At 37.2% G+C, this 26,794-nt stretch overlaps 1 protein-coding gene across 4 annotated transcripts in view; it reads right to left on the bottom strand.

Moving 5' to 3' along the window:
• Nucleotides 1–26,794, bottom strand: part of ST7 (suppression of tumorigenicity 7) — a 253,601-nt gene that overhangs the window by 202,770 nt on the left and 24,037 nt on the right. The window lies entirely within an intron of this gene.

Below are 26,794 nucleotides of genomic sequence, written 5' to 3'. Positions count from 1 at the left end.
TTTCTGGGCATATAAATTCACAAGCAAATGTAACAGTAAAATAATACTATAAGCACTTAGAACACTGCTTAACACCCAGTGAGCACTCAAATGTTAGTGAATACATTATTATTTATTTTGCAACTATTATTCAAATGTGAAAACCACCATTCTATACTCTAGGAATTTATGTATGTACACATATTTCTCCTATCCCGTCTCTTTTGCCTTATTTTTCTTCATTTTACCTTGTGAGAATTCCTGTCATTTCTCCCAAGTAACGCAGTCATGTTAACGCTGTGTGCACACACCAGTGTACACCTGTGTGCAAGTGGGCATAATTCTTCTTCATCCATCAACACAAAGAAGATATTATTATTTTGTCTCTTGACTCATTACCTGCATTACCTTTACTCTTAGAAATCTGTTTTTTTCTAAAAGCTATAAGTGCATAGACTTTAACTAGAATGTCTATCCAACACAAGCAAAGAAAGCTTTGTTCTAATATTTTTAAAATATTGAAATGCATAAAAAGTATATTTTTTCAATAATCCCACTTTTAAAATCATATAAAATAGGAAGTTCAAAAGCTCAAGTTTCTTTTCCATCCACTCATCTAAGGTATATACTCTTTCCAATATTTTCTAAAGTTTACAAAGACATGTCTTTATATAACACAGTTTTTAAACATTAAATTCTTATATGATTGTGGAACTGCAAATTACCATCTAAAAAATATCATTAATAACTCTCTGGTCAGTATATGTAGATCCATCTCATCTTTAAATGGTTACACAATATTCCATTGTATGGATGTGCATAATTTATTCAAGGTAATTTGACCTTTATCTTACTGAAAATGCTGAACCATTATGAAGAAATTGCAAAGATTATACATAAGAATAAATACTTTGTTGTAGCTAAGATAATAATAACTAATATTTACTAAATGTTTACTATGTGCCAGGTATTATTTTGGGAACTTCACATGTATCAGCTTATGTAATCTTCATAAAAACCCTACAAGGTAGGGTTATCCACATTTGATAGACAGTGGTCACACTGCTTACTAAGTGATAAGCTGGGATTCAAGCCCAGGCAGTCTGATTCCAACACATAGACTCTTAACTACTCTTCTATAATGTCTCTTGAAAAATAAAAAAATAATTACCAAAATTATATTTTAAGAATTCAACTAAAATGAAAGGAAAATAGAAATCAACTGAAAATATGGAGAAGAAAATTCTTAAAAGAGAAGGGTCACCAAAAAAACTAAAAATGACAGAAAGGACTACACTGAAAATTACAAAACTTAAGAAAAATGCATCCCTCCCAAAAATAAGTGGCCCAGGTCAACAACCAATGGAGAACACAGGCATACCTCAGAGATACTGTGGGTTCGGATCCACACCATAACAATAAAGCAAGTCACACAACTTTTTTGGTTTCCCAGTGCATACACAAGTTATGTTTACACTGTACCGTAGTCTATTAAGTGCCACAGCACTATGCCTAAAAAAAAAAAATGTTAATTTTAAAATACTTTATTGCTAAAAAATGCTAACCATCATCTGAGCCTTCAGCGAGTTGTAGTAGTAACACCAAAGATCACTGATCGCAGGTCACCATCAAAACAAATGTAACAATAATGAAAAAGTTTGAAATATGTTGAGAATTACCAAAATGTGAGACAGAGACACAGAGTGAGCAAATCTGTTGGAAAAATGGTGCTGATAGACTTTCTTGAAGCAGGGTTGCCACAAACTTTCAATTTGTAAAAAGATGCAATTTCTGCAAAGAGCAATTAAAGAAAGCTCAATAAAATGGGGTATGCCTGTATCAATAATAGTGTTGAGACACAACTGCAGGAAGTGGGAAAGGGCAATACACTTCAAAAGGGTTGAAACCAGAATAGTATCTTAACATAAGATCTATTTCAAATTGCATCCCAGATGTTGCACATGAATAGTCACACACATGGGGGTGGATGTGGCCATCAGAAAGGCAAAAGGAAAAGTAGGATGAGAAAATGATCCCTGGGTAGAGATATAGTTAGTCCTCCACATCCACTGGTTCCACATCCATGGATTCAACCAACTGCGGATCAAAATATTCGGTAAAAAAAAAATTCCAGAAAGTTCCAGAAGCAAAACTTGAATTTGATGCACACTATTGACATAGCATTTACACTGTATTTACAACAACTTACATAGCATTTATATCATATTAGGTATTATAAGTAAACTCGAGATGATTTAAAATATGCATGTAGGTTATATGTAAATACTACACGATTTTATATAAGGGATTTGAGCATCCGTGGATTTGGGGGTGAGGGCAGTCCTGAAACCAATCCGCCACAGATACCGAGTGACAACTGGTACTTCCCACCAGAGGCCATAGTCTATATGCGACAACTTCTTGCTGACTCACTGATGTAGCTCTTTCTTCAGCTTATATGTGAGGGTGTATATATGCATATATAAATACATTTTTCTGAGTGCCTATACTTATTTCTTGGCACAGATTTCTAAGAGTAAGTTAAAGGCTGCAATATTTTTCAAGACGTCTACTTTTTAGATAACTATAGCAGGATCAGTATGTTAAAAACGTTAGGTCTCTGGACTTTCCCGGTAGCGCAGTGGTTAAGAATCCCCCTGCCAATGCAGGGGACATGGGTTCGAGCCCTGGTCCGGGAAGATCTCACATGCCACGGAGCAACTAAGCCCATGCGCCACAACTACTGAGCCTACATGCCACAACTACTGAAGCCTGCATGCCTAGAGCCCATGCTCCGCAACAAGAGAAGCCACCGCAATGAGAGGCCCGCGCACCACAACGAAGAGCAGCTGCTACTCGCCGCACTAGAGAAAGCCCACGCCCAGCAACGAAGACCCGATGCAGCCAAAAATTAAATTAATTAAATAAATTTATATATATATTTTAAAAAAACACATTAGGTCTCACTTGCCAGCAATCTGGACACATATGACAACCTCTGACTCCTATTAAGGTTTCTATAACCTCTGGATGCCTGAGGTATTTCTAAACACTTCAGAAGGTTGGGATCCATATGGCTAAAGACCCATCTTTGACAAAACAGTTGCCAAAATTTTAGTTTTCTCCCGTTCTTTCCTCTGGGCAGCTGGCATGAGCTGAGAAAATGAAGACAAATATTAATGGCCTGCCTAAGGAAAACATAATGAAAGAAAATGAAGGAAGAATAAAACTGACTGATGTCCTCCACGCCCCTTCAAAAAAATCACATAATACATTCCAAAACCAAAGTGATCGTTGGGTTATCAATTATGTCTAATTATGCATGCCTGCGACCCTGCCTGCCTGTGACCCTGCCCCTCCATTAGTAAAGTGAGTACTGTGAATTTCAGGATAAAATTAGCAATGAAAGAAGAGATCAATATTCAAAATAATTTAGTGGTCAAAATAATTATTGTTAAATTAGAATGTTGCTGATAAAGAAAGATAATAGTGACAATCTTAAAGTAAGTCAATAGTAATTTTTAGAAGAAACCCCATTCATAAATTGACTCAACAACTATTTCCTGAAAGCCTACTGTTCTGCACTCTAGGGATACAGCCATGAACAAACTCTCTCCTCTTTGGAGCTTATGTTCTAGAGGGTGAGATGGACAAACAAATACGTAATATATCAAGTGGTGGTACGTGTTATAAAGAAAAATAAGAGGAATTAACGAGGAGTGATTGAATGGGAGGGTTATTTTAGGTAAAACTGTCAGATAATGTCACCCTAAAAGGATGACATTTCAACAAAGACCTGAAAAAACTGAGAGGAAACCACATGGGTAACATGGAAACCACATGGGGGAAAGCTTTCCAGAAAAACAAAATAAAATACATCTATTCTTGAATATTCAAGACTCAGTTTTCTACTGGAAGATATCCCCTTTAGTGCTATGATGCTGTCATTAGTACAAAAGTGGTTGTGCTGAACTGAAATAAATTCTCTTTTCTAATGCAAAAGAATTCACTCTTCCATGAACTGAAAACATGTGTGTTCTTTTCTTCAAAGTTTAATAGACTAAATATACCTATATTTGCAAATATGTAAATGTTTATAAAAATCACCACAGAAGACAATACTCAAAATAGCTTCCTACCACATCAGACAACTAGCTTAATAAATGTTATCTCTATTAGTTTGGTAAGAACTTAAACCACATATTCTCTTCAGAGTACATACAAGACCTAATTTTAAAAGTGTCATATCTGGAATTTCTCTGGAGCTGTATCCTTTGTTCACATTAAAGCTTTATTTTCTTACTATTCCTCTTGATGTGTATTTAGCATGTTAAAGTTGTGTGTATTTTAAAATACCACCTATGCATTTATAAAGTATTACTTAAAAACAACAAAGAAGTGTTTTAATGGCAATACATAAACTATAGAAAAATGAAAAAAAAATCAATGATTCTGTTCTTTGGAAAAAAGGTACAAATATATAATTAAAAACAAACTCATAGTAAAGCTCCCTGGTAGGATTATAGAAATTTGATTTCTTTGTATATGTCTATAAAGTGTAGCCCTTTCTGCTTCAACATAGTATCACACATACAGTGAGCCTTCTAACAGGTAATTATATGCTATTTCAGAGCCCTGGAATGAAATTCTAGTACACTAATGTATAAGGAAAAGAAATTCAAAATCCAGAGAGAGCGAGAGAGAAGGAGAGAAAGAGATACTACTATGCTATTTGATTTAAAGGAACTCTAAAATAGGAAATATGGATTTATAGAAAAAACATATTTGGGTATTTGGGATAATTAATTACTTTTAAATGTTTTAGCTTCAAAATACATTTACCACAGAAGTCCTTTACATAGCAAGTGCCTAAAAATGGCATTTTATTAACAACTTCACAAAAAAATTAATTTTCTCACCATAATTAGCTATCTTGCCAAAGATCCATCCATAGATCAAAAGGGATCATTTATAAAGAACATGTAAATAATGCTTAATTTAAACACACACTGGGATTTTGTCATTATTCGGGGTATGGAAAGTAGGTCCCTGCCCTGGTGGAAAAATCTTCCAAAGTCTTAGTTGTTTAGTTTAAGATGAATCTGTCAGAAAACAGTGTCACTGTTACCCAAAAGTTCGAATTTACGGTAGTATAATTTTGAATTACCTGCACAAGTTTTGGGCAAAGATCCACGTCCATATCTCCTTACCACCACCTTACCTCCCAACCCCACCTTCACCCCATCCAATCTAAAGAAAGCCCCCACTTAATCATCAAGAAACACCGCCCCTTGTTAACTTCACCTTAACTTTATTCTTGTACCAACTTACCACTCAGTGAAACTAGAAACTGAGAACAAGGCTAAGCAGTTTAAAAAAGGAAGAGGTCAGTTACACTCAGAAAATTTAGGATAAAAACTGAAATTCTCCAATTCACTTCACTACGTCAACCGCATCTAAAAGGTCAGGCCACACACATGCACAAGAAAACCAACACAATGGCAAAAACGTTTTACAATCTCTGTAGACTGTGTATATATTTTATTCTCTCTGTGGCATAATCTGAACTCAGATATTTGTATTCTAAACATTCTGGCCCAGAGGGTAGAAATGTAGATTAAATATGGATTGCAGTTCATTTTAAGTCTGTTTGAGTAGGACCCAAACTGAAATAGAAGAAACAACAAGGGTATGTCTGAGAAATTCCCTTAAGTACTTATCCTAAATTAATCACAATTTGTATACGACAAATTCATACACACTCAGGAATAAATTCATGCATAATAATTTTTAAAATACATTATTTACAAACATAACCAATGTAATTTTTAAAATACTAATTCAAAATAGTATATTTTAAGTAATTCTACATGGCTGGAAAATATTTTCAATTTAATTTTACCTGTATAATCCATAATGAAGCAGCAGGCAGGGAACCGGGTACTTTCCAAAGTAAAACTCTATCAGACACAAAATGAAACAGCTCCCTGGACAGGCAAACCACTCTGGGGAAAGCCTCCTGCCATGTGACATTGAGCACACACACTTCTGCTTATCTCGATTCAAGCTGCAACGGTCATGGCTCTGCTCTCCTTTGCCTGTTCTTTTAAAGCCATCCTTAGAAAAGTCTTTCTTAGAAAAGAACTATTATTTCTTCCCATTTCATTCCTGTAGTATTAGTTTAAAACTAGGGAAAAAATAAATTCTCTTCTTTCTTTAAGTGAAAAGAACACAAGAGGGCTTCCCTGGTGGCGCAGTGGTTGAGAGTCCGCCTGCCGATGCAGGGGACACGGGTTCGTGCCCCGGTCCGGGAAGATCCCACATGCCGCGGAGCGGCTGGGCCCGTGAGCCATGGCCGCTGAGCCTGCGCGTCCGGAGCCAGGAGAGGCCACAACAGTGAGAGGCCCGCGTACCGCAAAAAAAAAAAAAAAAAAACCACAAGATATCTATACTTCATCCTAGTACTCAGGGTTACAAACCCACATAACCTGAAATGAATCAGCATCCAAATTTTTAGGAAAAATATCGTCATTACGTTCATTCCTTTGATAGTATGCACATGTGATCAATTTGAAACATTTGATTTGTAAATAAACCTAATACAGGTGATGAAAGAACTATCCTTTAAAGCATATCTAAAACCTTTAACTCATTTGTCTGAGTCCTGAAACAGACATCAGATGGAAAGGACATATGGTCATTCCTGAGACAGACTGCATCTGATGTAATCTTTAATGTCACATTGTCACATGCATTGAGCCATCTTTCCCTTCATTGTCAATTGTTTTGATCTTGAGTGTGTCCTGGCTAAAGAAACCTTAAGAATGGTTACTTCATCTTGATACAACATTTCTTTAGACCTTGTCCAGAGACAAGATATAAATAAATTTTTAAATTTTTTATCGGCTTTCTTTTTTTTTCAGCAACCTGAACAGTTGGACAATTTCCAATTTAGAGACATATTAATGCTCCCTTAAACTGCAGCTACTTTGAGAAAGATAAGGTATTGGTGTTTTGAGTGGTTTTACTGGAGTAGCAGGATGTTTTGTTTTGCTTTTACTTTGCTACTTTCCTTTCCATTGAATACATTTCCCCATGAGATAATTACAAAGTTGACAATACTATACAATATGATTCTAATTTTCAATACAATATCAAAAGTATAAATAGTACAGAAATCTAAACATTCTGGGCTCAATATCATCTATAATTTTATGAAATAAATGAGAAAGTATCATTACATTCAGCCATCTAGTCAAGGCTTCATTACCATAAGCAGATCCCATTACACTGCCATTCTGCTAACAGTCAAAAGCTGTTAATTCCCATCAACCTCACCTGTCATTGTTGCTAAGCAGCCTTGTCTCACTTCTTGGGCTTTAATTCTCTTTGTCTCAATCTAGGGTACTGGCTGGGGAGCCTTCCATGAGCTATAAAAATTTGATATACTTTCTTCCTGGTAATTAAAATGTGCAAATGGTTAAAACATTAATGCCATGATTGTTTTAAAATGGTATGTTTAAAATGCCTAATAATAACAGTCTTAATTTCCACGCAACTTAAATGTGTGTGGCAACACTGAGCCATCATCAGATGTCACATGAAATGACGTTTTAAGCCTTTCACAATTTAGTACTGTTAGCATGGATTTTTAAAGTTCTTTAATTATTTGAGCAGCATTATTGTAAGAGCAACTGTTTTATTTTTATCTTTTATATTTTATTTATAACTCTTAAGTCACAGATATTTTAAGGAAATGCATTTTATTAACAAAATGAGAACATAATGAAAAATCCAAATTAGAAAGTAGAAGATAGATGGATAGATGGGTAGATAGCTATAAAACCTACAATACAGTTTAGTGATTTGCCACACCTCAGAAAGCCAGCAGAGTGGTTGAGAGCCAGGCCCTGTGTCAGACAGAGAAGGTTTAAGCCACAGCTTAGCCACTTCTTAGCTGGATGATCTTAAGCAAGTTTTTAAATCTCTCTTGACTTCAGTTGCCTCATAAGTTAAGTGACAAAGGGCCTAGATCAATGCCTGGGATGTGATAACAGCTAATATGTAAACAGCACTTAATGTGGACCAGGCACTGTTCTAACTCATATATTAATAACTTACTTAACCCTCACAACAACCCTGTGAGGTATTATCTTCATTTTATAAGTGAGGAAAATGAGGCATGGAGGGTATGTAACTTACCTGAGGTCACACACTATACATAACAGAGCCAGGTTTTAACCCAAGTAGTGTCGTTCAGAGTCCTTGTGCTTAACGACTACACACACTACCTCCATAGAGTAGGTGATCAATAAATGGAAGCAGAACAAGAAAAACTGTTTCCAAAAACTAGGTTCATTCTTTCCAACCCTGCAGTTTGCCAGATATTCTAATAAGCCATGTATTAATAAAAATTCAGAATTTACAAAAATTCTCTTTTTATAGTCCATCTTCAATTCCAACATGCAGAAAAATTAAACAGATAACCAGAATGAAAGGGATAAGGCGTGCAGTCATTGTGATAGCTTAAAATGAGAGCTGCATTAGCCAGTTAGGCAGAAATAAGTACTCAAGTGCAGAAAGCTATAACCATAAAAGGACCTGTACTATGTACAACCTGCACACTCCTAGCAACCACTATGTCCCTCCCTCTCTACTTTTCAGTTTCCAAATGTCACAGTAGATACTACTTGTCTGGCCTCTAAAGAGTCTGAGCAGGTTCCTCTGACTGCAACTTCAAAGCTCACTCAGGAGGAGAGCACTTTCAACTAGACGCCCCTGCCTTCCTCCCCAGGAATCTTCTCTTGCCTCATCTCACCCCTGGCAAAGGAGACTCGCTAGTATGCCTAGACGCACTCCTCGGACACGGAAACGATCACATCACAGCACTCTCCAAAATGTACTTACAAGTCATGGGCGTCAGAGGTCCTTTGCAGGTCACCTGTTCCAGCCTACAGCTCAGGGACCACTGTCCTAAGTGTAACTTACTGACTCAGGAGCAACCCATGCTGCACCCCCAAACCGCATCCCAGATTCATGCTACAATTGACCCCTTCACAGTCCAAGCCGGAAGAAGCATAGTTACTGAATCAGCAGGCCTGGGGTCTAGCCTCTACACTGCCACTCATTACCTCTCTGGTCTGGGATAAGTCCTGGAATCCTCACAGGTGTCTATTCCCAATGGGCAAAATGAGGAGGTTGAACTGGATGACCCCTAAAATCCAGTTCAAATCCAATGATACAGGATTCTACTTTAAACCAATTACAGCTGGATGAGAAAACTCAAGTAACTCCCGCCAGGGAGCTCTTCCTCCTACTCCAGCCCACAGCATCCCCTCCTCCATGCTGACAGGGCTTTGGGAACAGCCCCACCTCAAGGGTGGGAAGCCAGGGAGCCAGCAGGTATTGTCCAAAACCAGTGCATTCACGCTGAATGGCTGACTCTTCCAACTGTTCAGGCACTGTTCCTCCCTAAACAGGCCCCAGTAACTCAGCCTAGGGGTGAACAGACAAATACAAACATTCATGAAACACAACAGAAATAACTGTTGGAGGCCAAGCCTACTGGAGAGTTCATGCCCTGGTGGGTCATACCTCTTAGGACAACAAGGCCTGGGTGCCAGCAATAAAGCTTCTGAAGGTGACCCCTCCTTCCAAAACATGACTGAGACAGCCTGGACAGGGAGTGCCAAGTTTTCTGGAGATGACAGCTCAGACTGAGACACACATCTCCTCTCTTTCTCCGCCATGGCTTTCCTATCTGGAGTAGTTCTTGGTGTGGGAGTCCATAGCCCTTTACCCTCCTCAGAAAAGGAGAATGTACCATAAAACCATTTACCATAATTTTTGTTGTTGTTGTTGTTGTTTTGTGTGTTTTTCGCGGTACGCGGGCCTCTCACTGTTGTGGCCTCTGCCGTTGCGGAGCACAGGCTCCAGACGCGCAGGCTCAGCGGCCATGGCTCACGGGCCTAGCTGCTCCACGGCATGTGGGATCGTCCCGGACTGGGGCGCGAACCCGTGTCCCCTGCATCGGCAGGCGGACCCTCAACCACTGCACCACCAGGGAAGCCCTACCATAATTTTACCATAGTATCTTACATTGTATTTCCAACCCATACAATAACTCACTTTATTGCACATTTTAAAACCCCAAGCCCAGGACTGGATTAAAAATGCTTACCCTGTTACTCCAGAAACGATAATATGGGGTTTTCCCTCCAGTCTCTATTCTCACCCTCCTCACCAACAAGTCAGTTATGTCAAAATGCCTTAATGGTATGCTTCATCCAAACGTCCCTTTACTCTAAGTCAGAACAAAGGTTACCTAACAAGTTGATGCTCACCCATGCTTCTTACCACCCACTCCAGCCTGCATCCACCTCAGTATTTCCTTTTCATGTTCTGTCATCCTTCACTGGTTTTGCTTACTGAGCTGCACCATTACCACATGGCCTATTCCATAATGTGAGAAGACTCCACTGCAAAATGAGTTCTCTGACTGAAGAAGATTCTAACAGCATGGGCCCATCTCCTCCCATGAGTGAGCTCTCCATACCTCGAAATGTTTAAGTAAGCTAAGACAGAGAAGCATCAAGCACCAACCAGATAACAAAACAGCCCTATGCAGTAAGACGGGGACTGTTTAACTCAATACCATGGCCCAGACCAGTGCTATACATTCTCCAAGACAAAATTAAGAACCTTCCCCATCAAGCACAAAAGCACAATTATGACCAAAGGCAAGCTGAAACCTGAGAAAAGATCTGCTTTACCCAACTCCAAACCTTCAGATAAGGGTTATTTCTAGATAGGCAACACCTGTTTGCTATGCTTGAGAAGAACGGTGGCAGAATCCAAAACTCTCAGTAGCTGTAAAACGCAGACTTTAAGTAGCAGGGCCACTCCTTTCTTACACGAGCCCCAAGAGAACTGACATCAAGTAAACACAGATGGAGAGAAGAGGGAAATAACTTTTATAAGAGGTGGAATACCATTGATGTTTTTATTCTATCAAAAGATTACTGTAGGGCTTCCCTGGTGGCACAGTGGTTAAGAATCTGCCTGCCAATGCAGGGGACACGTGTTCGATCCCTGGTCCAGGAAGATCCCACATACTGCGGAGCAACTAAGCCCGTGCGCCACAACTACTGAGCCTGTGCTCTAGAGCCCGGGAGCCACAACTACTGAGCCTGCATGCTGCAACTACTGAAGCCCACGCGCCTAGAGCCCACGCTCCACAACGAGAGAAGCCACCACAATGAGAAGCCCGGGCACTGCAACAAAGAGTAGCCTCCGCTCGCTGCAACTAGAGAAAGCCCGTGGACAGCAACGAAGACCCAACACAGCCAAAAATAAATAAATAAAATAAATAAATTTTTTTTAAAAAGATTACTGTAAAACGAGACATTGGCTTAAATGTTTAAGGCTACCCAATGAAAAAGAATAACCATCAACTAACCTTGATGTAAAATTAAGAGTCGTGAAAAACATAACTAACATTATTAAAATGTCTGGTAAAAACATGAAAGATTAAGATTTTCTGCCCACAAATATGAATCTAACAATAAATGTTTGTTAATTTTACACTTTGAAAGTGAGGGTTATTTTATATATATTTGAATCAAAGCTCTAGTGGAAAGATCACAAGCAAAATCCAGGTTTCTACAACAGAGAAGTACCCAAGCCAAACATATCCTTCTGTAGAAAGCTTCTTTAGAAAAACCACAGACCTTCCTGTGTGGTTTTGGTCTGTTCACCTGGCTGGCAAAAGGAACCACGGGAAAATAAGCAAAGGAAGTCATGAAAAACAGTCATGAATGGACTACTGTGGGTTGTCCCTGAGGCAAAAAAACAGTGGAGAATCCTTCAAGAAATGTAGTAGCATTCAGCTAGAGTTTTTGGTAAGCAAAGAAAGCCACAAATTTCCATGGTACTCCAAAACATAAAATAATACTGATGTTTTAACAGGGGCCGGCACTCTTTCTACTAAATATTTTAGATTCTGTGGGACCATCCAGTCTCTCTCACAACTACTCAATTCTGCCATTATAGTGCAAAAGTAACCATAAACAACACATAAACAAATGAGTATATGTAGCTGTATTCCGATAAAACTTTATTTTTAGACTGTGAAACTGGATTTCTTATCATTTTCATGTATCATGAAATATTTTTCTTCTTTTGATTTTTTTAAACTACTTAAAATATTTTTTTTAAAAAAATACTGTTAGCTTGCAGAAACAGGTGGCCCTCAGACTACAGTCTGCCAGGCCTGTTCTATCATCTTTAGCTGATTTGACCTTTCTCTGAAAGAACTCTGATTTTCAATTAGGTCTCTGCCATTAACAAAGCTCACAAAGGTAATGGATTCCATCAACAACTGCTTGACGGATCAGGGCTGGAAATTTAAGAAAACTTGTACCCCAATTCCCTTCTTTTTTAATGATATTATGAGCAACACCTACTCTTGATAGCCCACACTACCTGTTCACTCCCTATCATGTTAGAGTTAGTAGTAAATGCTGAATCAACTTGTGAGAAATCAACTACTTTAACAGTGTAACAAAAACGTTTCCAACCCACATACATCTGTAGCCCTCAAAAATTCTATAAAAATGGAAATCATTAAGACCTCCAAATCTCAATTATACTATAAGCCAGGAAACTTTATACAAAGTACACTCATAGTATAAAACACAAGTAATAGCTAGTTTAGTATGAGAAAATCTAACCCCATTCACCAACAGTAGATGAAAGAGAACTCTTGAGAAACAAGAAACTTAGATTTCAAGCCTAAATGCATAGTCAACTACTTCAGGTAGCCATTTCACAACAGTACCTCATTTTCATGAAATTAAGACGTAGGTTTAGATTATTTCTGTGGTCTTTTCTAGCTCTAAAATGCTTGTAACGAGCTACACTAATTATATCTGATGTAGCTCACTGAGAGTTTCAGCAATTTTCACTTTTCATTATCCTTCAGATAAGAAGCAGATAATTTCTTCTCTGCTCTTTTATCTGTGGCTTTTTGAAAGGCCAATGAAAATATATTTCTGATTAGGACAATTGCTGCCTCCTTAGAAATATCCAGTCTTAACACAGATGCAAGTGATTTAAGAGAAAATTTAATGTAGTATGATACTTGGAAGATGCTTCTAGAGACAGATATTTGTGTCTGCTGCAACTATAAAATACAAATTGTGGAGCCTCCTCATAACAAAGGAACACAATCATCCTTTAGCTACCACAGAAATGTGTCTTTAAAATTGCTTCATTTTTCTACAGTAATCACATCCCTACTCTATACAAACCACACTGCAGTCTGCCTCTAGAAACAAGCAGACCTGCATTTTGTCCCTGCCATTGCTACTTGTAAACTGAAAGGTACTCACCTCCAATTCTCATTTTCCCCATCTGTGGAATAGGAATGCCGTTCTTGGTAGCAATGTAAATGATATATTCATAATTGTGTATAAATATTGATGTCTTCTGGAAGACATCTGCAATACACTGTTAGGTTTCAAAAATAAATTGCAAAGCAATAGGAATAATATGATAACACTTTAGAGGGTTTTTTTTTTTTTTGAAAAGCATACAGTGGGATAAAGGAAGGAAATTCTGACACATGCTACAATATGGATGAATCTTGAGGACATTATCTAAGTGAAATAAGCCAGTCATGGAAAGACAAATACTGTATCATTCCACTTATATGCAGTATTTACGGTAAGTCATAGAGGAAGAAAGTAGAAGGGTGGTTGCCTGAGGCTGGGAGGAAGGGAAAGGGGAATTGTAATGGGCACAGCACTTCAGCAAGATGAAAAAAGTTCTGAAGAATGGTTGCACAACAATGTGAACGTACTTAACAGCACGGAACTGTACACTTAGAAACTAGTTACGATGGTAAATTTTACATTATGTACATTTTACCACAATTTAAAATTTTCAATAAATTTTTAAATAAAATAAAATTTAAGACACTTTAAAAAAGCATACAGTGGATACTTTGGCAGTAAAACTACTGATGATTTTCACTTTCTATTTTATGTGATTTGTCACTGTTGCAAAAGTAGAATGAGTTCACTGTGGAAAACATTCAACCCAGAAAAATAAGAAAAAAGGTATTTTCATTTTATATGTAAATAAGCCTAAAAGGCTGAAAGCCATAAAAATCTACCAGCTAAGGGTCCAGTTAGCCTTTTTTTTTTTTTTTTTTTTTTTTAGCGGTACGCGGGCCTCTCACTGCTGTGGCCTCTCCCGTTGCGGAGCACAGGCTCCGGACGCGCAGGCTCAGCGGCCATGGCTCACGGGCCCAGCCGCTCCGCGGCATGTGGGATCTTCCCAGACCGGGGCACGAACCCGCGTCCCCTGCATCGGCAGGCGGACTCTCAACCACTGCACCACCCGGGAAGCCCCAGTTAGCCTTTTTTAAAAAATGAAGTATAGTTGATTTACAATGTTGTGTTAGTTTCAGGTGTACAGCAAAGTGATTCGGTTTTATATATATATATATATATATATTCTTTTTCAGATTCTTTTCCATTATAGTTATTACAAGATAAAAGAAAATTACAGGCCAATATCACTGATGAAAAGAGATGCAAAAATCCTCAACAAAATACTACCAAGCCGAATCCAACAATACATTAAAAGGACCATTCACCATGATGAAGTGGGATTTATCCAAGGGATGCAAGGATTTTTCAATATCCGCAAATCAATCAATGTGATACACCACACTAACAAACTGAAGAATAAAAACCACATGATCATCTCAATAGATGCAGAAAAAGCTTTTGATAAAATTCAACATCTATTTATGATGAAAAAAAAACTCTCCAGAAAGTAAGCACAGAGGGAACATACCTCAACATAATAAAGGCCATATATGACAAACCCACAGCTAACACACTCAATGGTGAAAAGCTGAAAGCATTTCCTCTAAGATCAGGAACAAGACGAGGATGACCATTCTCGCCACTTTTATTCAACATAGTATTGGAAGTCCTAACTACCACAATCAGAAAAAGAAATGAAAGGAATCCAAATTGGAAAAGGAAGAAGTAAAACTGTCAGTGTTTGCAGCTGACATGATACTATACATAGAAAACCCTAAAGATGCCATAAGAAAACTACTAGAGCTCATCAATGAATTTGGCAAAGTTGCAGGATACAAAATTACTACACAGAAATGTCTTGCATTCCTATACACAAAAACAAAAGATCAGAAAGAGAAATTAAGGAAACAATTCCATTTACCATTGCAACAAAAAGAATAAAATACCTAGCAATAAATCTACCTAAGGAGGCAAAAGACCTAAATGTCCATCAACAGATGAATGGATAAAGAAGATGTGATAGAGAGATATAAATATAGATAGATAACATAGAGATATCTAGATCTAGATCTAGATCTAGATAGATATAGATAGATATACCTAGATCTATAGATATATATAGATATATAGATATAATGGAATATTACTCAGCCATAAAAAGGATGAAATAATGCCATTTGCAGCAACATGGGTGGACCTAGGGATTATCAGACAAGTGAAGTAAGTCAGAGAAAGACAAATATTATATGATATCACTTATATGTGGAATCTAAAAAAATGATACAAATGAACTTATTTACAAAACAGAAAAAGACTCACAGACATAGAAAACAAACTTATGGTTACCAAAGGGGAAAGGGGGGGAGGGATAAATTAGGAGTTTAGGATTAACAGATACACACGACTATACATAAAATAGATAAACAACAAGGACCTACTATATGGCACAGGGGACTATATTCAATTAGTCCTGAAATACATTAAAATTGCATACTGTCAAAAAAAAAAAAAATTGCATACTGTCACCAGGAACTATACATACAATTAGGGTCAGAATGGCTAGAAGAATGATAAAGGATTGATAAAAAGGAAGTATATTTCTGTTCTTAAATTTGTAGGGAAATACTAACTTTAAATGGCATTTATGCAAGTTTGTTTAAATTTTTAATTTGATAAAACAGCATATAAAGAATAAAAATTTCATTAACTCTAGTGCCTAGCAATGCTTGTTGAATGAATAAGTGGAGACACTTGAATAGAAACCAACCCCTTGAATCTCAGTAAATGTACAAACCATTCAGAATAGATAATTATATTACACTGCTACCAACTGGTGGCAGCATCCCTAAAACACAAGGACAATAACTAGGAAAGGACGAGTTCATTCTCAAACTTTAAAAGATATAAGAGGGTGACAGACTTGCAACAACTTTTCTCCTTTGAAAACTTCACTATTTCCAATAAAATATGGACACTGTCCTTTAAAAAGGCAGGGTCCTTATTTTATTGGACTCTGCTATAAACAGCATAAATAGCATCGACTCCGCTATCAATCAACTATGAAAAAGATATGAGGTGGAAAAATTACTTGGAATTAGAGCAAAATCGAATTTTGGATTCTACTTTAGGCAACAATGTACCTTAGGTTTTCTCAGACATGAAATATGTGAACCTCTCAGAAACCTATTACCCATATTTCATGTGTGAGAGCATCTAAATGGCAAAATGTCAGGAGTTAATATTATTTATTATTATTAATTAAATTATTATTAGTGACTTTTTCTTAAATAATAAAACATCTCTGAAACATTTCTATTTATGATCCATGTATTTGTTCATACATCAGCTTTCTAATATGTTAAATGCCTAAAGAAAAAAAAATAACAAATATCTGTCCTTTGACTGAGTCATTCTTTATATGGTACTCCATCTTCTCGATTCAATTCAGATTTTTTTCCCAGGACTTTTTTTTAGCAGAAACATGCCCTACATACTTTTCATGAGCATAATTTATTTTTAAATTTATGTCTGGGAATTCAGCACTGTATCTTAAAACAGTGCTTCACGTTAGTCATTATTTCCACAGCCCATCAGCACTTAGGCAGGAAGTGTAATATGCAAAGAAGGAACTGAATCTCATGGAGTCTATCAGAAATGTCCCTTGGCGTTTCATAAAAATCTGATACATATATCGTGAAAACTGGAAATGTTTTTATGTTAATGGTAACAACCAATGTAAAGACAAAGAAGAGGGCTTCCCTGGTGGTGCAGTGGTTGAGAGTCCCCCTGCCGATGCAGGGGACACGGGTTCGTGCCCCGGTCCGGGAAGATCCCACATGCCGCGGAGCGGCTGGGCCCGTGAGCCATGGCCGCTGAGCCTGCGCGTCCGGAGCCTGTGCTCCGCAACAGGAGAGGCCACAACAGTGAGAGGCCCGCGTACCGCAAAAAAAAAAAAAAAAAAAGACAAAGAGGAAAAACAGGGACCATTTATGTCTCATTACCACAGGAGATAACTGAGGGTGAAATAGTTTGAAACTGAGGCTAGACTCAGGATCAACAGCTTTTAGATTTTCCACTCTGTACAATGTTAAAATAATATTACATTTTATATTTATATAATATGAATTACTAACATCAAAAATCTGCCCCCATAATGAATCATAAGTAAATAATGATCAAATAAAATGGGAGAAATTTTTTAAAGTTATTTTGTCAATATTATAGTGTATTAACAAATACCTTCTGCTTCAGTGAAATTAGATTCAACAGACCTATGTCTGGGCATTTCATTGAGAATGCTCATTCTAGGAATGTGTGTATGTTTCTTTAAAAAATATGTATACACTGAGGATAGATGATGTAACAATGAACAAAATACAGAGGCCAGTGAATTCCAGACATTATACAGTAGCAAAACACTTAAACATAGCCATGTTTTAAAAATATCTAAAGAAATTAAAAATATATTAGGTTCCCACATACTATTTACCTAAAATACTCCTAATTATACTTGAATCAAGTCTTCATAGAAATGTATCATAAATGTTTTCTTCTATCCAAAATAGCCCATGAAAAATGTCATCTTTTTAATTGTTTACTGTAACTTATACATTTTTTAAAATTAAGTACTCTCTTTAAGTTATTCTAAAGCATTACAAGATAAAAATAAAGGCTCATAGAGAGTTCTTAACACCAGACATAAAACGTAAGTACACTAAACGTAAAATACAAGTATAAAAAAGAAAAAATGTTTTATTTCTATAATCAAAAGTCTATTTTCAGATACTCATCAACTACAATCAATGCCTATTCAAAGACAGATTTCTTAAAGGTGATAGATTATTTAGGTCATTTGGGGGGATAGTGCAATGACAACGTCTACATTTTTCTCCCTGAGAACAAGAACTTGGTTACATAAGTCCTCTAGATGCACGCAAAGAATTAGGGGAAAAGTATGTGGGAGGCATGAAGCTTTTGAATTTGGAGTTAATGCCTGAGGAGTGAGGCTTTTTTCCTTTTTTGGTAAAATGCAAATGTATTTGTATGAATTGTGACAAAAAATATAACTATAGAAATTATGTAATATTATCCTAGGAATGCTTGTTTTACATTTTCAACAAAAGAAAAGGTTTTCAAAGAAAAAAAAGACAAGAACTAACATTTATTGAATTCTTTAGTATGTGTTAGAGACACTGAAACACTATGATAGAAACTGTCATATATTACATTATCTCCATCTTTGCTATAAAATCATAATGGACTCTATGTTAAAAGGCATAAAAAAGAGTCCATCAAGACTCTAAATTATTAAAATGCCTATCTTACCAGAGTTTTAAAAAATTTCAATAGACTGTTCATTTCTTTTCAACATACACAACACATTTCTGAATTAAGAGATTCAACAAGCTGAATATTTCATCCTTTCTCTCCAGAGACCATGGGCAACATGACAAAATGGTAAAATTCTGAGCCAAATGGATATACAAAAACAAAGTCAAAGAACCCTTTAGCTACCTCCCTAGACCTCTGATTATCACCGTCCAAGAAATTATTTTCAGAACACTTGCCTTTTTTCCTCCTTAATTTAACAATTTTACTGCTATATATCCAAAAGGCAATCATTTTCCATCTGGATCAAGTTATTCTGTCGAAAACATATTATCCATACTATTCAACATTCATCCACATGAATATAAAGAAACTTTGAAAAAAAGAAACAAACAAGGAACCTAAACAGAATCTAAAATAGGATACCATAAAAGGCAGTTTTCTCAATTTAAAAAGTAGACAATAGATAATGGTGGTATCATTTTGAGAGATCCCCACCTTAAATTTGTAGAAACCACTGAAAATGGAAGTGAGGTCTCTAAAGATTGTAGTCACCCTGCAAAGACACCCTCCGTGTGACATGAATCAAGATAGCAGCAATTTATGACCTACAGACAACCCATTTAGAACCCCTTCCTAAGAAACATTAAAAAAAAAAGCACATTCTAAAACACTAATTCAGTAAATTCATCTGGCACTGTAGAAAAATAAGATTTTGTTATTACTGATTTGCACAATTTTTTCATTGAAGGGATTCTACCTTTAACACACACACACACACACACACACACACTGCAGCCCTTAGGGAAGTAGCAGAAATTCTATGTACCTAATCAATTTGAAATAGGCTGCATTAAAAATAAATTATGCTATCAACTGAAGGTAATTAACAAGCTTGTAAGCATAACCAAATACTGCATAAAAACAATATTGCGTTAGACACTTGAAATCTCCTCCCCAAAACAGATATTCTTTCTTGCTTGATCTCCAGCAAAAATTACTAGGGAAACTTCAATGTGTAAGAAAGTATATTTATAAAACATGATGTCTTTTCAGGTTTCCATATGTTTTTATTATGTTTTGCCTTTAAGCAAGATAGAGACATCAGATTATATTTTGCTAGAACAAGATAAAGGTCCTGCCATTACTATGGCATTGAGGGGGAAAATAAGGAAAAGTGGTCAATATACCCCCTATATTGACATTAACGCAATTATCAGTCTACCACCCACAGTTACAAAAATAGAAACACTGTAACACTAGACTGTATCAGAAACAGTCTCTGGTTACTATGACAGTTACATAAGACATACCTTTTCCCAAGCTTGGCCCAGAAACATGTAGGCTGTTAACAGAGCCATGTAGGCTCTGTTAACTGCCTACATGGATGGCTTCTGAAAGCATCATTACCTGATCCCTGCAATTTTATCACCTTTACTAACCACTAGTCCTTTCTGTAACTCACATAGATATAAAAGCCTCTCTTTCCAGCTCATTTATCAAGTGAAAGGTTCCTTTCCAGGAAAACAGACACCTGAGCTCCAGGGACCATAACAGAAAACAGCAGTAAAACCATTCAACTGACAGCATTGGTAGTTTTCTTTTCTACTTTGTTCTTTCAGGAAGAAGGTGGCCTTTAAATTTGGAAGTACATTCTATAAACACATGCATTTTCCCACATAAAACTACAAATAGTTTGACTGATTTGTCTTTTAAAGCAGAGTGAGGCGCATATTGTTTGGGTGAGGACTCAGCTGACAATGATTAGACCTCCTGTTACTTCCACTCATTTGCAGCAGAACAGTTTTTCAATCATCCCTGTGGATTTTTATGCACACGAGATAAGGTTCCAGTTTCACTGCTTCTGCACTAAGCAAATGACAAATAGCTTCTTCAGTGTTTTCCAACATCAACATTTAAATGTTCTATTAATTGGTTGCTGCTGAAAAGGACTCGAGATTCACAACACCATAGGCTACAGAATAGAACAAAACCTCATAGCCAGAAGCTTTAGAGAATGTCTTTAAAATATCTGAGTTTTTCAGAGAAGAGATAACCCTTTGGATACTAGGATTTCTCAATTGTAATATAACTCTTACCATCAAAAAGATCCAACAGTACTTCTCAATGAGGGCGCTATGGGTATTTTAAGCAGGATAACACTACAGTTAACATCCCTGGCCCCCAGGTATTAAAGGCCAGTGGCACTGACCAGTCACTGTGACAATACAAAGCCTACACACACATTTCCACATGGCCCCTAGTAGGATAGCACTGCCCTCCCAACCTTAATACTGTATTTCCCTGCCATCTTAAATTTTAAGTCACACAAAGCTCAGAATAAGCTTTTCTTAATAACTTTACTATTTTGATAGACTACAAAAGTAACTGGAGATACAAATGGAGATGATATAGGATATAGGACCAAGCCCTCAAGCAGTGTTTAACATGCAGCTTGAAAAAGTCCCAAAGGTCACTTTGCTTTTTTGGTCACTTGTAAAAATATTAAAGTTACCTCTAAGCCTTGCTGCCCAACATGGTAGCCACTAGCTAAGTATGGCTATTTAAATTTAAATTAAAAATTCAGTTCCTCGGTAGCACCAGTACATACGCTCAAGAGACGCTTTATTATAGAACATCTCCATTATCACAGAAAGTTCTATTGGACAGCACTACTCTAAGGCTTCCTAAGAATATGACAAGGCACCTCACTGCCATTCTGAGGGATGTTTACAGCAAAGACATAGAATTCTTCAGTGGTAGTAACAAAAAGCACTTATGCAATCACAGTTCCACTCCAAACTCTTTTTAACATTTGGCTCTGGAACAAAATTCTAGACATGAGCAACATTAAAAACAGAAACTTCAATATTAGACCAAGTTTGATTAGTAGCTACAGAATGTTTCAGCTCTCTTATAATATCCATAAACAAACTGTTCTACGAGATAACATTGATAAGTGAAATAACACTAAGAAGGCACCTAACCTTTTTTTCTTTTCCAGATTATCATCTACTATGGGCCAAACTCTGTTTTATTAACAAAAAAACTATCTGGTGGTTTGTATGCCCTTCACAAGGCTCTATGTAGCCCTTTGGAAACACAGAGGTATAGATTTGCTCCTATTTGCCCCTCCCAAATTCAGAGCTGGTCCATCTTCTCTTTTATCTGTCACTGGGTTCTCTTCCTCACAGAGTTTGTAGTTCGCATACTTACTACACTTGGAATTGTGCCCAAGGAGGGGCCTGGAAGGCTACACTCCAACTATCTAAACTGTTTAGTACGTAAATTCCTGAAAAAGCATGTGATAAGACTGTAAAAGTATTTTTCTACCTCTCTACTATTTGAAACTCTAAGATTAGGGCAGTAATTCTGTTGTAATTCCTTTTAAACCAGAGTTTTCCAAAACTTCTGGTGTACTGAAGTTTTATTAATAGGTCTACTATTAAAAGGCAGAAAGGGGGACATTTCAATCTCAAGTAATTTGTAAGCAGTACGGCACAGGCATGCCTGATTTCCATCCCTGTTCCACTAAACTGACAGGCTCTAAGACTTTAGGCGGCAGATTGCTTGGTAAACCAAGGTTCTTATCTTGTAAAATGGATGATAAGGCATTTGAGTTGCAACCCTTGGATGTACTCAAAGTTATGATCCATATCAGGGGCTGAATACCAAGAATGAGAAAGAAGCAAAGCACAGTCAAACTAAGGAAGACTAGATTACAGTCTGCAGTGCGGTCCATCTCAATTTGTAAAATAGCTTCCTTCGTACTTGGGGCTGCTTTCCATGGGCTCCCAATCAAGTGCAAACCCTTGTCATTTAAGGCTTAAAGGCCAGTCACTTCCTGTCCATTCATATCACCTCAACCGAGAAGGTTTTACTCCCCTCACTTGGCATTCCAAACTGGTCATGAGCACAATGATAATAACGCCTTTTGTTTGTGGTAACTTGTTTTTCAAAAAGCATTCAGGGAAACTTAAATATGTATATATGTACATAACCACAAAACCACCTCAGAGTGGGGAGGGTTAATATTACTATTCCTCATTTGTCAAAAGGTAAAGAGATTACAGTCTCTCACGAGTAAGGGCAGAGCCAGGGCTACTGTCCAGATCTCCTGGGCTGGTGGTTCTTTCCTCTCTTCCAACCACCCACTGGATTCTGTTATGTATACTAGTCAGGGTCCTAGCAGGAAGCAGATACCACACCCAAATCAGAATACTTTGAGTAGAGTTTAATAAAAGAACTATTTACAATAGTGTGGGAAGGGCATAGAGTAATTATAACGAATAGTGCAGCTCCCTAGGACCATTACCATCCACAAGATGGAAAGAGCCAAGAAGGAATTACCAGAACCAGGAAAGTGAAAACCATAGAGAGAGTGAAATTCATATAGATATACTGTGGCTTTCACGGAGGGGTACAGCCAGGTAACTCACTCTCCCTAGGTCCTACAATCCTCTACCAGGCTTCTTCCCACTGGCTAAACCCAACCAGAAAACAGAAGACAAGACAACTGACTGGAAAAGTCTATAGTAGTCATCTCCCAGGGTAGAACGTAAGGGTATAAAAGGCTAAAAATGAATCTGAAGGAGAAAACAGAAGATGACTGGTACTGCAATCATTTATCTAAAAGGAGAAAAGAAGATATTACATATATTCAGAGCATCAATTTCTCTACAGAAGAACCACTATTAGCACTTCATGTTCAAGAACTATATATTTATTTCTGTTCTTTTTTTTTTTCGGTACTCGGGCCTCTCACTGTTGTGGCCTCTCCCGTTGCGGAGCACAGGCTCCGGACACGCAGGCTCAGCAGCCATGGCTCACGGGCCCAGCCGCCCCGCGGCATGTGGGATCTTCCCAGACCGGGCCACGAACCTGTGTCCCCTGCATCGGCAGGCGGACCCTCAACCACTGCACCACCAGGGAAGCCCTATTTCTGTTCTTTATTGTGGTCTCTAAGACAGATCTCCTTCATGTCAAAGTACTTCTTCTAGTGCCTTAATGAATTCCTCTTTAATAGTCTTTGGTATAAAAATATCACAAAAGGTTTTCTCTTAATCTAAAATCATTGTGTCCATTGGTTTCTCCTTGTTTGGAGGTAAATATACCTTCTCATTTAGGAAATTCTACTATAAAAATCAGGCTATCTTTCCCCAAAGACTTATAGTTGCTTCCTTTAGTCAATGATTCTATTATTTATTATGTACAAAAATCACTGGTCAATTAGACATAGTTTTTGGCAAATAATTATGTCTTTAAGTTTCTTTGATACTTTAGGAAAGATGTTTTTAAATCCCAGAATGTTAAGTATATTTACTAATCAAGTCCAAAACATTCTCCTTTTTTTTTCAATTGAAGTACAGTTGATTTACAATATTGTGTTAGTTTCAGATGTACAGCAAAATGATTCAGCTATATATATATATTATTTTTCACATTCTTTTCCATTATAGTTTATTATAAGATTGAATACAGTTCCCTGTGCTTTACAGTAAATCCTTATTGTTTATCTATTTTATATATAGTAGTGTATATCTGTTAATCCCATACTCCTAATTTATCCCTCCCCCTCTTCCCCTTTGGTAACCATAAGTTTGTTTTCTATGTCTGTGAGTCTGTTTCTGTTTTGTAAATAAGTTCATTTGTATTTTTTTTTTAGATTACATATATAAGTGATATCATATAATATTTGTCTTTCTCTATGTGACTAACTTTACTTAGTATGATATTCTCTAGGTCCATCCATGTTGCTGCAAATGGCAATATTTCATTCTTTTTTATGGCTGAGTAACAGTCCATTGTATGTATATACCACATCTTCTTTATCTACTCATCTGTTGATAGACACTTGAGTTGCTTCCATGTCTTGGCTATTGTAAATAGTGCTGCTATGAAATTGGGGGGCATGTATATTTTCAAGTTAGAGTTTTCATCTTTTCTGGATATATATGCCCAGGAGTGGGACTGCTGAACATCCTCATATCTATTTGCTTCAAAAGAAGATTTGGAACCTTGAAGACATTATGCTAAGTGAAATAAACCAGTCACAAAGGGACAAATATTGAATGATTCCTTTTATATTAGGTTCCTCAAGTAGTCAAATTCATAGAGGCAAAAAGTAGAATGGGTATGTAGACAGGTAAGTTAAGAGATTTACTGTTTTCAAGGGTCAAGGAAGGCTGAACTGAGAAGGTGATATTTGACTAGGAACCTCAAAAAGTGAGGGCGTGAGCCATGTAGCTTTCTAGGGGACAGTGCATAGAACAGACAGTTCAACCTATGCTTATAAACTGCAATTTATATAACATAGAGAAAACTGTCCACTTATTTTCTACCTTCCTTTCTTATTTTAGTGCAATTATAACAACCTAGATCACTGTAAAATAATTTTTTAAAAAGTTGTTTCCCAATGTGTGCACACAACAGAACAAAACAAAACAAGACTAAATCCTTAGAAAAATGGGATTCTTAAGCACAAACACAGCTAGCATGCTGAACAAAAGTCAAAGGGATGGCTTCACCCAGACTAGAAAGAAACTTGTCCAAACTGGACAAAAAAGAAAGTAGGAGAAATTACTCTTTTTCACTTACTCACTCACTCTACAGTGAAGTCAAAGGTTAAACAATCACCAATCTCCCCACCCCTGAAAACACCACACACACACACACACACACACACACACACACACACACACGCACACACAGAGTTTTCTATCAGTCAAGGATCACCAGATACATGAAGAAAATTTCTAACAGAATGGACAGTGACAAAAACAAAAACACTTCTTTTAAAAAGGCATATGGAAGAAACAGAGACAATAAAAATAGATTTCTTCATTTCTTGGTTTTGGAAATCTCTGTGATGACAGCTATTGAAATAATTGAGACTAATAATTAAAATAGGGCTTCCCTGGTGGCGCAGTGGTTGAGAGTCCGCCTGCCGATGCAGGGGACACGGGCTCGTGCCCCGGTCCGGGAAGATCCCACATGCCGCGGAGCAGCTGGGCCCGTGAGCCATGGCCGCTGAGCCTGCGCGTCCGGAGCCTGTGCTCCGCAACGGGAGAGGCCACAACAGTGAGAGGCCCACGTACCACCAAAAAAAAAAAAAAATTAAAATGATAGTTGGATTCTAATAGTGTATGGGAGGAATAAATCGTAATCTATAAAGTATACTAAAAATACTTTAAAATAATCAACAAAAGACAAGAATAGACAATTCTCATCTTTTAAGGCCTGCCCTCTAGCACTCATAATATTATTAGAATAAATACATTTATCCAGAAGGATCAACTTGCTTTACAATAAAATTTTTAAAAATTTAACCATGAAATCTGTACATAGAAATATGTTAAAAGACTGAGAAAAACATAGGAAAAAATTAATTGTTGTGAATAGCTAAAATATTGGCCTCAAATGAACCAGTTTAGTGAAAGAAAGTTGAAGACAAAAATATCCTTCAGTATCATTTTTTAAAATATCAATAAATATTCAATTTTATTAAAGTGGGTGAACTTGCAACCTAATCTCCCACCAATGTCACCCCAAATATACCCAAATAAACACTCTAATAGATTTATCAAAAGAAACTAATCAAGTTGGGATATGAACTGATGCAGGAAAATACTTATGAGTCCTTCTACAGAATTATAAAAATGTCTCAAGCACTTTGAACTTTTAAGGTCAGAACAGGGGCTAAATAGCCAGTACCTCTAAACCAGCAAAGGAGGAAAAAAATGTTTGGTATTAGGACTAGCTATGGAATTTTTGGAAAATAAGAAAAGAGGAGTGTGGTCATGGTGGGTGATTCCCAGTACCAGACAGAAACCAACTCCAGATGTGGGAACAAGAGCAGCTCCTAGGTGACAGGCTTCCTGTGAGGTCTGAGCAAGTAGTAAGGTCAGTAATGAATGTGCAGAACTGAGTTCCAAGAGCAATCTCATAGGAAAAATAAGTATGAAGTTCAAGGGGTGGTGCAGGGTCAAGAACCAAAGCAAGGGCCAGTTTTCAGTAACAAGACTATGGGACTAGGCATAGAAAATCCAAGTCGGAGCAGTTTTCTTGCTGCAGACTCGAGCAGCCAGGCCAGTGGCACTACAGCAAGCCCAAAGGCTTGGGGAGGATGCACATTCCCAGAGAGGCACTCC

This window comes from Monodon monoceros, unplaced genomic scaffold (assembly GCF_005190385.1).
Source record: "Monodon monoceros isolate NGI ecotype Baffin Bay Population unplaced genomic scaffold, NGI_Narwhal_1 Super_Scaffold_2, whole genome shotgun sequence".
NCBI classification, from domain to species: domain Eukaryota; kingdom Metazoa; phylum Chordata; class Mammalia; order Artiodactyla; family Monodontidae; genus Monodon; species Monodon monoceros.
Note: the sequence above shows the minus strand (reverse complement) of the source record. Positions and strands in the feature narration are given on the sequence as shown.